Here is a 15,881-nt window from a genome sequence, read left to right on the forward strand (position 1 = left end):
TGTCCGTTCAATTATTAGATCAAATAAAAACTCAATACGCACATTGCGCTGCAGTTTCTCTAGAGATAAATCAGATCACGCCCGAACTGTGCAATGTAGTAGGGAGTTGTAGTTTCCAAAAGGCCAATGTTCTACATAGTTTAACGCAGAAAACGTGATAATTAGCTACAATGACCATAATCCATTGCGAGGCTACTTGTCCGGGCTGTGTTTCTTTTTCGCCTGCTACGTAAGAGACGGAAGAATGCGCGATGAAGAGGGGATATATAGAGAGCAGTTGCTTCTTAAGGTATTGGTATTCAACAGCCATAAAAGGATGCCTAATTTACTTTGAAGAACTGCAAAATAGTGTTTTTTTCACACAGCATAGGCAGCAGCTCTATAGAGATGATGACTTGGAATGAAATAACAAAGTCATCAAATAAAACAAATGTAATATACACAACTGAAATATTGATTAAAGTAAAGTAATGTGGATGAAGGTTAATAGGTGATAAGCAGTAATGGACAGTCACTACCATCATGGGACTTTTACTTATTGTTTTCTTGTGTGTTACAGCATTTAACCCACATTAATGCATAGTGCATTTAATGTTTAAAATAATAATCGAAACCGAAAATGTTGATAATCTTTTAATAATCGAACCGAGTTCAAAAAGCACTAATCACTCAGCACTATCCTATGCTATACTACAGTCGTGGCCAAAAGTTTTGAGAATTACACAAATATTAATTTTCACAAAGTCTGCTGCCTCAGTTTATATGATGGCAATTTGCATATGCTCCAGAATGTTACGAAGAGTGATCAGATGAATTGCAATTAATTGCAAAGTCCCTCTTTGCCATGCAAATGAACTGAATCCCCAAAAAGCATTTCCACTGCATTTCAGCCCTGCCACAAAAAGACCAGCTGACATCATGTCAGTGATTCTATCGTTAACACAGGTGTGAGTGTTGACGAGGACAAGGCTGGAGAACACTCTGTCATGCTGATTGAGTTCGAATAACAGACTGGAAGCTTCAAAAGGAGGGTGGTGCTTGGAATCATTGTTCTTCCTCTGTCAACCTTGGTTACCTGCAAGGAAACACGTGCCGTCATCATTGATTTGCACAAAAAGGGCTTCACAGGCAAGGATATTGCTGCCAGTAAGATTGCACCAAAATCAACCATTTATCGGATCATCAAGAACATCAAGGAGAGCGGTTCAATTGTTGTGATAAAGGCTTCAGGGCGCCCAAGAAAGTCCAGCAAGTGCCAGGACCATCTCCTAAAGTTGATTCAGCTGCGGGATCGGGGCACCACCAGTACAGAGCTTGCTCAGGAATGGCAGCAGGCAGGTGTGAGTGCATCTGCACGCACAGTGAGGCGAAGACTTTTGGAGGATGGCCTGGTGTCAAGGGCAGCAAAGAAGCCACTTCTCTCCAGGAAAAGCATCAGGGACAGACTGATATTCTGCAAAAGGTACAGGGATTGGACTGCTGAGGACTGGGGCAAAGTCATTTTCTCTGATGAATCCCCTTTCCGATTGTTTGGGGCATCCGGAAAAAAGCTTGTCCGGAGAAGACAAGGTGAGCGCTATCATCAGTCCTGTGTCATGTCAACAGTAAAGCATCCTGAGACCATTCACGTGTGGAGTTGCTTCTCAGCCAAGGGAGTGGGCTCACTCACAATTTTGCCTAAGAACACAGCCATGAATAAAGAATGGTACCAACACATCCTCTGAGAGCAACTTCTCCCAACCATCCAGGAACAACTTGGTGATGAACAATGCCTTTTCCAGCATGATGGAGCAACTTGCCATAAGGCAAAAGTGATAACTAAGTGGCTCGGGGAACATTTTACATTACATTTTAGTCATTTAGCAGACGCTCTTATCCAGAGCGACTTACAGTAGTGAATGCATACATTTTCATACATTTCATACATTTTTTTTGTACTAAACATCAATATGTTAGGTCCATGGCCAGGAAACTCCCCAGACCTTAATCCCATTGAGAACTTGTGGTCAATCCTCAAGAGGCGGGTGGACAAACAAAAACCCACAAATTCTGACAAACTCCAAGCATTGATTATGCAAGAATGGGCTGCCATCAGTCAGGATGTGGCCCAGAAGTTAATTGACAGCATGCCAGGGCAGATTGCAGAGGTCTTGAAAAAGAAGGGTCAACACTGCAAATATTGACTCTTTGCATGAATTTCATGTAATTGTCAATAAAAGCCTTTGACACTTATGAAATGCTTGTAATTATACTTCAGTACTCCATAGTAACATCTGACAAAAAATATCTAAAGACACTGAAGCATCAAACTTTGTGAAAATTAATATTTGTGTCATTCTCAAAACCTTTGGCCATGACTGTATACTATCCCATACTATTCTATTCTATCCTATACATTTGTAATGTATTTATTCCCTTTGCTGTACCTTAAGAGGACCATTCTTTAAAATGTTCAATGTAATAGGCTGCCTACTATGATCTTATGGAAGCTTATCGTTGTCAAAATCAACTTTAAAATACTAACTGGATAATGTTACAAGATGTCATGGCGTCACACCCTGGTTGTTCTCAACAGAATGAGCCTGTTTGTTTATTGGCAAGAAGATTTGTTGCAGCACACGCACCTGAATGCTCTCGACTCCTTTCTATGCGTACCAAAATCACAATCTGTTCCTCTGAATTGCCTTGTGAAAGCCCAACACTGTAAGATCATATTTTATAACTTAGCTAGTCATGTCGGCAAGTGAACAAGCTTTCAAATCATACCCACCTGACCCGGATAGCGATTTATAATGGGCAGTTTTTGGATTGCGTAAACAATAAAAGTAATTGTGTGATGGCAGGGTTGTGTTCCAAACGAAACAACTACAAGTGTGCTTGCTCTAGTTCGTCAACGGCGCAGCTACACAGCAGCCACATGGAGACACCAGTTCGTCCTCTCACTCAAACCCTTGTCATGTTTTTGTCTTATGTTGCACCTACCTCACATTTTCCAGGATTAGTCTTATCATGTTACTGAATTTATCCAGAGTAATTTCAGATTTCGTTATCAACAAATGCGGCGAAAAGTACAATAAATGTAATGTTTGGATTCAGTCTTGTGTCAGGTGAAATGTTGTGTGCTCACCTTTGGTCTAATCATTTTCCCAATATCTCCAAACTGTTCCCTTTCAACTGCTACCATGGTTATGCATGTGCTTTTCATATTTCTTCTGTAAGAAACATTTCAATTTAGCACTATCCATATAGGCCAATTCCCAGTGTAAAAGTGAACAGATTATAATAGGTAATAATATACAAGTATTTTGATGTTATTTGTTACGCATCTGCTTGATTCAACACCAACCATCTTTGAATGCGAGATGACATCCGGCCCCTCCCCTCCAATCCCCGCCAGCCAATGACAAGTCAAAGCGGGCTTCTGAACTGACATATCACATCCACCCCCAGCGAATGACATATGAGTGAATTCACACTAAGTGACAACTAATCTCCCGTGGGCAGATTCTGTGTGTAGACCGATCTGCCGGGACTGAATGGGATACTTGATCTAATGAGCAGCATTAGTTCTGGTTTTTGGCTTTTCGTCACTGGTTATTTGGACGTTTCAGGATTGGGTGAAGGCAGTGCTTAAACTGCTTTGACTTGAGTTACAGTAAGAGCACAGCTAGGTGTGAGAGACAGTAAAGTAGCATCTCTTTCACAAGGGGGCTTTGGCTGAGAGTTTCCTTTTGCGAGGGTGGAGACAAACATTTTAACAGGTACGAACACAAAAGTTAATCACGCAGCTAACCAAATTACGCAAGTGTTAACTTCTGGGTTAACAGAGGTGTGTGTGTGTGTGTGTGTGTGTGCCATTTGGAGGAGTTTTCTCAGTCGAAAGTGTCAGTTAGGCACTAGGATCGCGTGCCAAGCTGGACACACACCTGGGGAGACAATGAGAAAGACTAAAAATAACTTAAAAGAACCCTCTTCGGGTCATTTGTTTGGGAAGGTATATTGTTGGGAAATGTAACTACTCTCCGATATACAGATAGAGCTATGGATGTTCAAGGTGATATACAGCAAGTGATACCATTAAGGCCATCATGAACCTACAGATGTGGGAGCTTCAATTGACCAGTATTGTCACAGCAAAATAATCCTGCACCATGAGGATTTGAACATTTAGACCATAATGTTGCATGCCGTCTCTAGGAGGGGTGCGTCACTTGAGTGGTCTTCCTATCTGGGTTGGCGCCCCCCCTTGGGTTGTGCTGTGGCGGAGATCTTTGTGGGCTATACTCAGCCTTGTCTCAGGATGGTAAGTTGGTGGTTGAAGATATCCCTCTAGTGGTGTGGGGGCTGTGCTTTGGCAAATTGGGTGGGGTTATATCCTGCCTGTTTGGCCCTGTCCGGGGGTATCATCGGATGGGGCCACAGTGTCTCCTGACCCCTCCTGTCTCAGCCTCCAGTATATATGCTGCAGTAGTTTATGTGTCGGGGGGCTAGGGTCAGTCTGTTATATCTGGAGTATTTCTCCAGTGTCCTGTGTGAATTTAAGTATGCTCTCTCTAATTCTCTCTTTCTCTCTCGGGGGACCTGAGCCCTAGGACCATGCCCCTGGACTACCTGGCATGATGACTCCTTGCTGTCCCCAGTCCACCTGGCCGTGCTGCTGCTCCAGTTTCAACTGTTCTGTCTGCGGCTATGGAACCCTGACCTGTTCGCCGGTCGTGCTACCTGTCCCAGACCTGCTGTTTTCAACTCTCTAGAGACAGCAGGAGCGGTAGAGATACTCTCAATGATCGGCTATGAAAAGCCAACTGACATTTACTCCTGAGGTGCTGACCTGTTGCACCCTCGACAACTACTGTGATTATTATTATTTGACCATGCTGGTCATTTATGAACATTTGAACATCTTGGCCATGTTCTGTTATAATCTCCACCCGGCACAGCCAGAAGAGGACTGGCCACCCCTCATAGCCTGGTTCCTCTCTAGGTTTCTTCCTAGGTTTTGGCCTTTCTAGGGAGTTTTTGCTAGCCACCGTGCTTCTACACCTGCATTGCTTGCTGTTTGGGGTTTTAGGCAGGGTTTCTGTACAGCACTTTGAGATATCAGCTGATGTAAGAAGGGTTATATAAATAAATTTGATTTTGATGATCGGTGGTTAGGCTATAAGCTGGCTAAAGTAGGCTACATGACAAGTGCAACACTTAATATAACTGTGTGTTAGTGCAGGTTTTCAGTGAATTTATGTAAATCACAAAGCTAATCTGCATTACCTACGGTGGCATGGAAAATCCTCAGCAACAAAAAAGTGATCAAATTAAGATCCTACATCTGTATCACTTGAAATGCCCATCATCTTAACCAAACCTGAAATAAGCTAACCTAAGATAGGACTCATCACTATCACTAGGGGAAACGCTATCGACGCCACAGAGTGAAAGGTATGTGCTGATGTGACCCAGCATCTTCTACTGAAATTCCTGACTTACCTCATCTATCTAACTCAGGGACGCTCATTGTACTGCCCTGAGCCACAGCATTACACCTACTCTACCTACTCAAGAGGAATGTGTGACTGTGTAAAAATGTAAAAAGACATAGGTTTTTTTAAGCTCCCCTGACCTCTCTGGGGAAACAGTTAAAGGAATAGGATGTTCCTAGCAGTCAGGAAGACTGCTGAACATCCCCCCAATCTCCCATCTCATTCACTTTCAGATGAATCTTTAAAGGTGTGTGGAGTGACTTCTGCTGTAGGACAACATCCTTGGTTCTATAATTCAATGGTGAGCTGCTAAGAGAGGGAAGGAGAAAGAAGGAGAGATATGGTGAGTCAGAGAGGGAGAGAAAGGTAAAGATGGGAAATTGAGAGGGGGGAGGGGGAGGGAGAGAGAACGATAAAAGCAAAGAAAGAGGTGGTGACCCCAGTGACAGTTTCGGGGAAACTTGCTAAGCTAATTGCGGAGATAGATTGGTCTTATTCCCACGAGGAACGATCTCCTCCTCATGCAATAACTATATGGCATCTGCAATCTGCACACTAAAGTACACACACACACCATCTGTAGCTGTTGATGTTATGTTATTATGAAAAAACCCAACCTCAGCCCCCTCAAGCATCACAATACCCAGCAGTTGATTTCTCAAAGGAAATCTCTCTCGGTATAGACGGGTCATCACCAATATGAATATGATTAGCAAACCTGGGTTCAAGTAGAATTGAAACTGCAACCGCCCACCCCACCCATCTGGCAGGCTATAGCAACTCAAGGCAGGCTAGAGCAAAATCTTAAAATACTTGAAAGCTTTGGAATAGTAGTTGAACCCAGATCTGATGTTTATCACGATGTAAAAGCTGACAGTTATAAGTCATCAGATTTTTTTACATTTTATTTCATCAACTGTATATTGAGTTAGACAAGGCGTCATCTCTTCTAGTGAGCCTACGGGGCAAAGTGCTAGGAGTCCTCATACACACGTGCCTGCGCGCGCACACACACACAGGTAAACAAACACACACACACACGCAGGCGAACACATACCTACCTACTTAGCTATCAGCCACCTCTACAGACATCTGGGGCATCATACTGCAATTAATCAGTTGGTCCTTCTAGCTTCCTAAGGGTATCACTCACACACACACTGTTCAGAGGGAACCCTGATTAAGTCAAGGCCAAAACAGATAGTGTGTGCTGAAGACTGAATGCCTCTGGGAGGGCAGGAAACCCCTGGAGAGAGCAGTGTACTGTCACAGCCTCATACACAGGCTGGGGTGCCATCTACAGCAGCAGTGTGTGTGTGTGTGTGTGTGTTCTCATTTTATCGTGGCATACTGTATCATATGGGCACGCAGTTGTCGAGAACGTTATCGGTTAAGTCTAGACTTTGTGGATAATGCATATGGAATTGTCTACAGTATCCTATTGAAGGACAGGAGAACTAAAAGAACACAAGGATTAGTTATAAAAAAAAAGAAGCCGTTTTCAATCATATCATGTTTAAAATGTGTTTAAAATCGACGGATGAGTTGAAAAACCAAGTTCTAATGAAAACACTGATCTTCGATGACTAGAACAAGGTCTAGTTCTAAGAACATCCTTTTGTGTTGTTTTATTACAAACTGTACAAGTCTGATGTCCAATAGTCTCACAGCAGTAAATCAAAGGCCATGAAAGCGTCTCATAAACCCACACACCATTTGGGTCTCTCTCTCTCTCTGTGTCTGTCACCTATTCTTCAACCACATAGCCCTATCAGCAATCTCACACATCTCTTCTCTTCCCTTCCCTTCCCTTTTCTGGCCAGATGCAGAGTGAAAATAGCCTACATAGCAGAGGAGGCTGGTGGGAGGCGCTATAGGAGGACGAGCTCATTTTAAAGGCTGGAATGGAATATATGAAACGGTACCAAACATATGGAAACCACGTTTGACCCCGTTCCATTCCAGCCATTACAATGAACACAATGAACCCATCCTCCTACACTACCAGAAGAGTGAGAACACCCATCTACCTACACTACCAGAAGAGTGAGAACACCCATCTACCTACACTACCAGAAGAAGAGTGAGAACACCCATCTACCTACACTACCAGAAGAAGAGTGAGAACACCCATCTACCTACACTACCAGAAGAAGAGTGAGAACACCCATCTACCTACACTACCAGAAGAGTGAGAACACCCATCTACCTACACTACCAGAAGAAGAGTGAGAACACCCATCTACCTACACTACCAGAAGAAGAGTGAGAACACCCATCTACCTACACTACCAGAAGAGTGAGAACACCCATCTACCTACACTACCAGAAGAAGAGTGAGAACACCCATCTACCTACACTACCAGAAGAAGAGTGAGAACACCCATCTACCTACACTACCAGAAGAAGAGTGAGAACACCCATCTACCTACACTACCAGAAGAAGAGTGAGAACACCCATCTACCTACACTACCAGAAGAGTGAGAACACCCATCTACCTACACTACCAGAAGAGTGAGAACACCCATCTACCTACACTACCAGAAGAAGAGTGAGAACACCCATCTACCTACACTACCAGAAGAAGAGTGAGAACACCCATCTACCTACACTACCAGAAGAGTGAGAACACCCATCTACCTACACTACCAGAAGAGTGAGAACACCCATCTACCTACACTACCAGAAGAAGAGTGAGAACACCCATCTACCTACACTACCAGAAGAAGGGTGAGAACACCCATCTACCTACACTACCAGAAGAGTGAGAACACCCATCTACCTACACTACCAGAAGAGTGAGAACACCCATCTACCTACACTACCAGAAGAAGAGTGAGAACACCCATCTACCTACACTACCAGAAGAGTGAGAACACCCATCTACCTACACTACCAGAAGAAGAGTGAGAACACCCATCTACCTACACTACCAGAAGAAGAGTGAGAACACCCATCTACCTACACTACCAGAAGAGTGAGAACACCCATCTACCTACACTACCAGAAGAAGAGTGAGAACACCCATCTACCTACACTACCAGAAGAGTGAGAACACCCATCTACCTACACTACCAGAAGAGTGAGAACACCCATCTACCTACACTACCAGAAGAAGAGTGAGAACACCCATCTACCTACACTACCAGAAGAGTGAGAACACCCATCTACCTACACTACCAGAAGAGTGAGAACACCCATCTACCTACACTACCAGAAGAAGAGTGAGAACACCCATCTACCTACACTACCAGAAGAAGAGTGAGAACACCCATCTACCTACACTACCAGAAGAAGAGTGAGAACACCCATCTACCTACACTACCAGAAGCCTCTAAAAATAATGAAGGGCAGAAATGTCTGAAGTCATACCTGTGGCTTGTTCCCTCTCTTCTTTTCTGGCATTCTGGTATTCTATACCTTTATCTAGTCTCATCCATACATTCTCTCCTTTCCTCCCCTCTCCGCTCTATTCTCCCCTCCCCTCCCGTCCTCTCCTTTCTCTTTTCCCCTCCCCTCCTTTCCTTTCCTCACCCCTCCCCTCCTCTGCTCTTTTCTCCCCTCCTCTCTCATTTCCCCTCTCCTCCATTCCCCTCCCCTCCTCTCCACTCCTCCACTCTTTTCTCCCCTCCTCTGCTCCTCTCTCCTTTCCCCTCCCCTCCTTTCCTCTCTCCTTTCCGCTCCTCATCTTTCCTCTCCTCTCTCCTTCCCCTCCCTTTCCTCCTCTCTCCTTTCCTCTCTCCTTTCCTCTCCCCTCCCCTCCTTTCTTCTCCTATCCTCTCTCTCCTTTCCCCTCCCCTCCCCTCCCCTCCCCCTCCTTTCCTCTCCCCTCCTCTGCTCTTTTCTCCCCATCCCCCAAAACAAGCATCAGAAATCAACTCACCCAGCGGGGTCCCCGCAATTAAAATCATCGAAGGTGGGCGTAATGACGGGTGTGATGGGTTATGGGTAATTTCATGTCTTTCTGGCGGCGTGTGTGTGTTTGTTTGTGTAATGTGTTTGTTCTTGTGTGTGTGTTAGTGAAATGAGGGGTTCCGTCTGAAGTGGAGGAGCAGCAGGACGTTGGTGGAAGGAACAGAACAATCAGAGAAGCCTTCTGCAGGTACTTCTGGAGAGCTCACGCCGAGCGTCATCAAGGCCTGCACTGTACTGTACACATGTCCATCTCCACTGCTGGGGCAGAAAGGGTACTTGTACTGCACTGTACTGTACACATGTCCGTCTCCACTGCTGGGACAGCAGGGGTACTTGTACTGCACTGTACTGTACACATGTCCATCTCCACTGCTGGGGCAGCAGGGGTACTTGTACTGCACTGTACTGTACACATGTCCGTCTCCACTGCTGGGGCAGCAGGGGTACCGGTACGGAACTGTACACATGTCCATCTCCACTGCTGGGGCAGCAGGGGTACCGGTACTGCACTGTACACATGTCCATCTCCACTGCTGGGGCAGCAGGGGTACCGGTACTGCACTGTACACATGTCCATCTCCACTGCTGGGGCAGCAGGGGTACCGGTACGGAACTGTACACATGTACATCTCCACTGCTGGGGCAGCAGGGATACCGGTACTCAGACACAGACACGCATACAGGGTGCTCTCTCTCACACGGACAATAACACACACAGACAGACAAAAACACACACAGACAGACAAGAAAATACGCACTCACAGACACACAAATTTGCACACACTCAAAATGTACACTAACACACCCACAGACACACGCAATCATATACACCCCCTCCACTTTCTCAAAAGGTCAAATCAACACATGACTCACTCTTAACACGAACACACACTAACTACATCTATCTTTACCAGGAACAGGACTCGCAAATTAAATTAGGAAAAGGGGTGAAAGAAGGTACACTTTTAAGAGAGGTTATTAGTCCAAACTGTGTGTGAGTGTGTGTGCGTACATATTTAAAGGAGAGGTTATTATTTAGTCCAACCTCTACCTTTACGCCACGCGTCACTGGAGTCACCCCAGAGTCCTGGCCTCTTAAACGCCCGCTTTCATTTTAACAAGGAGAAGGAGAGGTGAACTATAATAGGCAGGGACAGGAGAATAACTTGACCTCCGACCCCCATCTCCCTTTTATAGACCACAAGGGTGACCTTGAGGGAGGAGGATGAGATGGGAGATTGATTGTGGCCATTTTGCTTAATTAGCACACCAGAGAGTGGGGGAAAGGAGGGGGAATGTGGGGGGAAAGGAGAGGGAATGTGGTGGGTAAGGTAAACGGTGAAGGGTGCGTGGGGGGGTGAATATGACAGCGTGTGTGTGTCATCATTATCTCATAGCTCAAGGTAAGAAAACAAAACTTCAATGCAATCAACAGAGTTGAATGTCAAATTTCCACCATCCATAAGGGGCTATAAATAGACACTTGGCTAGATGATGCAGGATAGGCCGGTCTGGAAGATGATGATGATGATGATGATGTGGTTCATATGGGGAAGGATGTGGGATTTTGAAGATGAAAAATATATAAAGAGACCTGCTTCAACTTCACTCAGAAAAAGCCTAAGATTTTAATCACTTTATTAACTCTGTAGGGGAATGCGCTTCTAAACCTGTCAAGTACACTGCTAAGAATAATGGCGCTTAGCCGTTACAGTTGAAGTCGGAAGTTTACATACACCTTAGCCAAATAGATTTAAACTTCGTTTTTCACAATTCCTGACATTTAATCCTAGTACAAATTCCCTATCTGAGGTCAATTAGGATCACCACTTTATTTCAAGAATATGAAATGTCAGAATAATAGTAGAGAATTATTTCAGCTTTTATTTCTTTCATCACATTCCCAGTGGGTCAGAGGTTTACAGACACTCAATTAGTATTTGGTAGCATTGCCTTTAAATTGTTTAACTTGGGTCAAACGTTTTGGGTAGCCTTCCACAAGCTTCCCACAATAAGTTGGGTGAATTTTGGCCCATTCCTCCTGACAGAGCTGGTGTAACTGAGTCAGGTTTGTAGGCTTCCCTGCTCGCACACACTTTTTCAGTTCTGCCCACAAATGTTCTTATTGATTGAGGTCAGGGCTTTGTGATGACCACTCCAATACCTTGACTTTGTTGTCCTTAAGCCATTTTGCAACAACTTTGGAGGTATGCTTGGTGTCATTGTCGATTTGGAAGACCCATTTGCGACCAAGGTTTAACATCCTGACTGATGTTTTGAGAAGTTGCTTCAATATATCCACATATATCCGCCCGACGCGTTTCGTAACAAAACATTTCTAAATATTCCATTACCGTACTTCGAAGCATGTCAACCGCTGTTTAAAATCAATTTTTATGCTATTTTTCTCGTAAAAAAGCGATAATATTCCGACCGGGAGTCGTTCTTTACGTTCAAGGACGAAAGAATAAAAACATGGGGTCGCCTCGTGCACGCGCCTCAGTCTCATAGTACTCTGACCGACCACTATCCAAACACGCTATTGTTTTTCAGCCAGGGCCTGCAAAGCCACGATTCAGCTTTTTGCCGCCTTCTGAGAGCCTATGGGAGCCGTAGGAAGTGTCACGTAACAGCAGAGATCGCTTGTTTTGGATAGAGATGATCAAGAAGGCCAAGAAATGGTCAGACAGGGTACTTCCTGTACAGAATCTTCTCAGGTTTTGGCCTGCCTAATGAGTTCTGTTATACTCACAGACACCATTCAAACAGTTTTAGAAACTTTAGGGTGTTTTCTATCCAAAGCTAATAATTATATGCATATTCTAATTTTTGGGCAGGAATAATAATTAGATTTAGATCGGGTACGTTTTTTTATCCGGCCGTGAAATTACTGCCCCCTATCCATAACAGGTTAAACTACATTGTAGATTCTTCAAAGTAGCCACCTTTTGCCTTTATGACAGCTTTGCACACTCTTGGCATTCTCAACCAGCTTCATGGGGAATGCTTTTCCAACAGTCTTGAAGGAGTTCCCACATATGCTGAGCACTTGTTGGCTGCTTTTCCTTCACTCTGCGGTCCAACTCAATTGGGTTGAGGACGGGTGATTGTGCAGGCCAGGTCATCTGATGCAGCACTCAATCCCTCTCCTTCTTGTTCAAATAGCCCTTACACAGCCTGGAGGTGTTTTGGATCATTGTCCTGTTGAAAAACAAATGATAGTCCCACTAAGCGTAAGCCAGATGGGATGGTGTATCGCTGCAGAATGCTGTGGTAGCCATACTGGTTAAGTGTGCCTTGAATTCTAAATAAATCAAATACACTGTCACCAGCAAAGCACCTCCACACCAACACACCTCCTCCTCCATGCTTCACGGTGGGAACCACACATGCGGACATCACCCGTTCACCTTCTCTGCATCTCACAAAGACACGGCGGTTTGAACCAAAAATCTCAAATTTGGACTCATCAGACCAAAGGAGAGATTTCCACCTGTCTAATGTCCATTGCTCATGTTCCTTGGCCCAAGTAAGTCTCTTCTTCTTATTGGTGTCTTTCTTTGCAGCAATTCGACCATGAATGCCTGATTCACGCAGTCATCTCTGGACAGTTGATGTTGAGATGTGTCTATTACTTGAACTCTGACTCCGTGAAGCATTCATTTGGACTGCAATTTCTGAGGTGCATTTAACTTTAATGAACTTATACTCTGCAGCAGAGGTAACTTTGGGTCTTCCTTTCCTATGGCGGTCCTCTTGAGAGCCAGTTTCATCATAGCGCTTGATGGTTTTTACGACTGCACTTGAAGAAACTTTCAAAGTTCTTCAAATTTTCCGGATTGACTGACCTTCATGTCTTAAAGTAATGATGGACTGTCGTTTCTCTTTGCTTATTTGAGCTGTTCTTGCCATAATATGGACCCCTACCTTGTCACAACACAAATTATTGGCTCGAACACATTAACCTCTCTAGGGTAGGGGGCAGTATTTTCACATCCGGATAAAAAACGTACCCGATTTAATCTGGTTATTACTACTGCCCAGAAACTAAAATATGCATATAATTGTTTGATTTGGATAGAAAACACCCTAAAGTTTCTAAAACTGTTTGAATGGTGTCTGTGAGTATAACAGAACTCATATGGCAGGCCAAAACCTGAGAAGATTCTGTACAGGAAGTGCCCTCTCTGACCATTTCTTGGCCTTCTACAACCTCTACCGAAAACAGAGGATCTCTGCTGTAACGTGACACTTTCTAAGGCTCCCAGAAGGCGCCAGAAGGTTGAATGATGACTTTGCAGCCCCTGGCTGAAAAACAGTAGCGCATTTGGATAGTGGTCGATCTGAGAACAATGAGACGGGCGCGCGCATGCACGTGAAGAGTCCATTTTACATTTTCAGTCTTTGAACGAAAAAGACGTCTCCCGGTCGGAATATTATCGCTATTTTACGAGAAAAAACGCATAAAAATTGATTTTAAACAGCGTTTGACATGCTTCGAAGTACGGTAATGGAATATTTTGAAATTCTTTGTCACGATACGCGTCCGCACGTCACCGTTCGGATAGTGTCTTGAACGCAAGAACAAAACAGAGGATATTTGAACATAACTATGGATTATTTTGAACCAAAACAACATTTGTGGATGAAGTAGAACTTGGTGGGTGTCAAATTAGCTAGCCCGTGATGGCGAGCTATCTACTCAGTATATTGCAAAATGTGCTTTTGCCGAAAAGCTATTTTAAAATCTGACACCGCGATTGCATAAAGGAGTTCTGTATCTATAATTCTTAAAATAATTGTTATGTTTTTTGTGAACGTTTATCGTGAGTAATTTAGTAAATTCACCGGAAGTTTTCGGTATGTTTGCTAGTTCTGAACGTCACATGCTAATGTAAAAAGCTGGTTTTTGATATAAATATGAACTTGATTGAACAAAACATGCATGTATTGTATAACATAATGTCCTAGGAGTGTCATCTGATGAAGATCATCAAAGGTTAGTGCTGCATTTAGCTGTGGTTTTGGTTTTTGTGACATTATATGCTAGCTTGAAAAATGGGTGTGTGATTATTTCTGGCTGGGTACTCTCCTGACATAATCTAATGTTTTGCTTTCGTTGTAAAGCCTTTTTGAAATCGGACAACGTGGTTAGATTAATGAGAGTCTTGTCTTTAAAATGGTGTAAAATAGTCATATGTTTGAGAAATTGAAGTAATAGCATTTCTAAGGTATTTGAATATCGCGCCACTCGATTCCATTGGCTGTTGACTAGGTGGGACGATTTCGTCCCACATACCCTAGAGAGATTAACCCTTTGTGGTTCTATACAGCACCATTTCATCTAGCAGTGTGTAACATGTAACTCAAGCATTCTTACACACCATTCACCCATCGACAAGTGCCGGCTTGAACAGTCAAGCCCAAGTCGCTCGTTGATGTTCAGATAAGAGGTCGCCATGGAAACTGGGGACTTTCACTTGTCAGAAAAGCTACGGGTCCCAGAATGTGACCGAGAATAAGTGTGAAAAGTGCTGAAAAACCCAGAAAGAACACTACCGTGTTTGTGTGTGTGAGTGATGTACTGTAGGCTCATTGGAGCCTATCTGACCCAACAGTCTGTTTTACCCCAGATTGGGAAGACAAGGAGAGATGGGAATAACAGAGGGAGGGAGAATACGGGGTGCTCTCTTTCTCCCTTAGCTGGAGCGGGGGCAAGAGAGGAAGGGATGTGAGATGTTTCATTTCTTTCTTTCATTTTGTTACCTGGTTCGGTGCAGTTTTTCTTTTCCCAATCCTCTTCCATGCTGCTATTACTGTCCAATGTGTCCACCTCCTGCAGTAGCTTCCTGCCTCCCCATCGCTCATCATCATACGTGGTGGGGCTGGATGTGTCATAACCTATAAGACACAGGTAGAGGAGGCTTGAAAAGAGGTAACCAGGGCATGTTCATAAGGGCACATTGATCAAAATTCTTTACAACACAAAATGAAAATGATAATTTGTAATTGGACCAGTTGAGTAATACCTCCCGGTTTCTCTCTGTTTTATTCTGTTTTGTCCCTAGTTAACACGACCATGATCTAGTTTGAAATCAACAAAAAGTCTGAGGAGGATTATTTTGTCAGTGTTGAAGTTATATTTATCAAGTTATTATGTTCTGAGAAATGAAACGAAGGGAAAGAACTGGGGGCAGAATACATTGTATTGAATCACACAAAATGCCACTTGAATCATGAGTGCACTCTGAATAAAGAACACATCTAGAGGCAAAAACAGGGTACAGGATTCATTCATTTTCTTCTTTGGACAACCCTAAACCCACTCTAACCTTTTCAGCTGGCTGACAGACACAAAAGAGAAATGCTTTGAATCAAAATCAGAAACAGAGGTATTCAAATGTCCTATAGTCAGACCTAGAGGTATGGCTGAACTTTCCACCTGGCATCATCACCTTTGATTCTGTACTCACAAGGCTGGCAGCGGG

General features: G+C 43.8%; 1 long non-coding RNA gene across 1 annotated transcript in view; it reads right to left on the reverse strand.

Moving 5' to 3' along the window:
* Nucleotides 1-15,881, reverse strand: part of LOC145850451 (uncharacterized) — a 40,570-nt gene that overhangs the window by 19,845 nt on the left and 4,844 nt on the right. The window contains exon 2 of the long non-coding RNA XR_014379671.1: nucleotides 15,160-15,294. This is a non-coding gene — a long non-coding RNA (uncharacterized LOC145850451). The remainder of the gene's footprint in view (nucleotides 1-15,159; nucleotides 15,295-15,881) is intronic.

The sequence above is a fragment of the Salmo salar genome, chromosome 12 (assembly GCF_965601325.2).
Source record: "Salmo salar chromosome 12, fSalSal1, whole genome shotgun sequence".
NCBI lineage: Eukaryota > Metazoa > Chordata > Actinopteri > Salmoniformes > Salmonidae > Salmo > Salmo salar.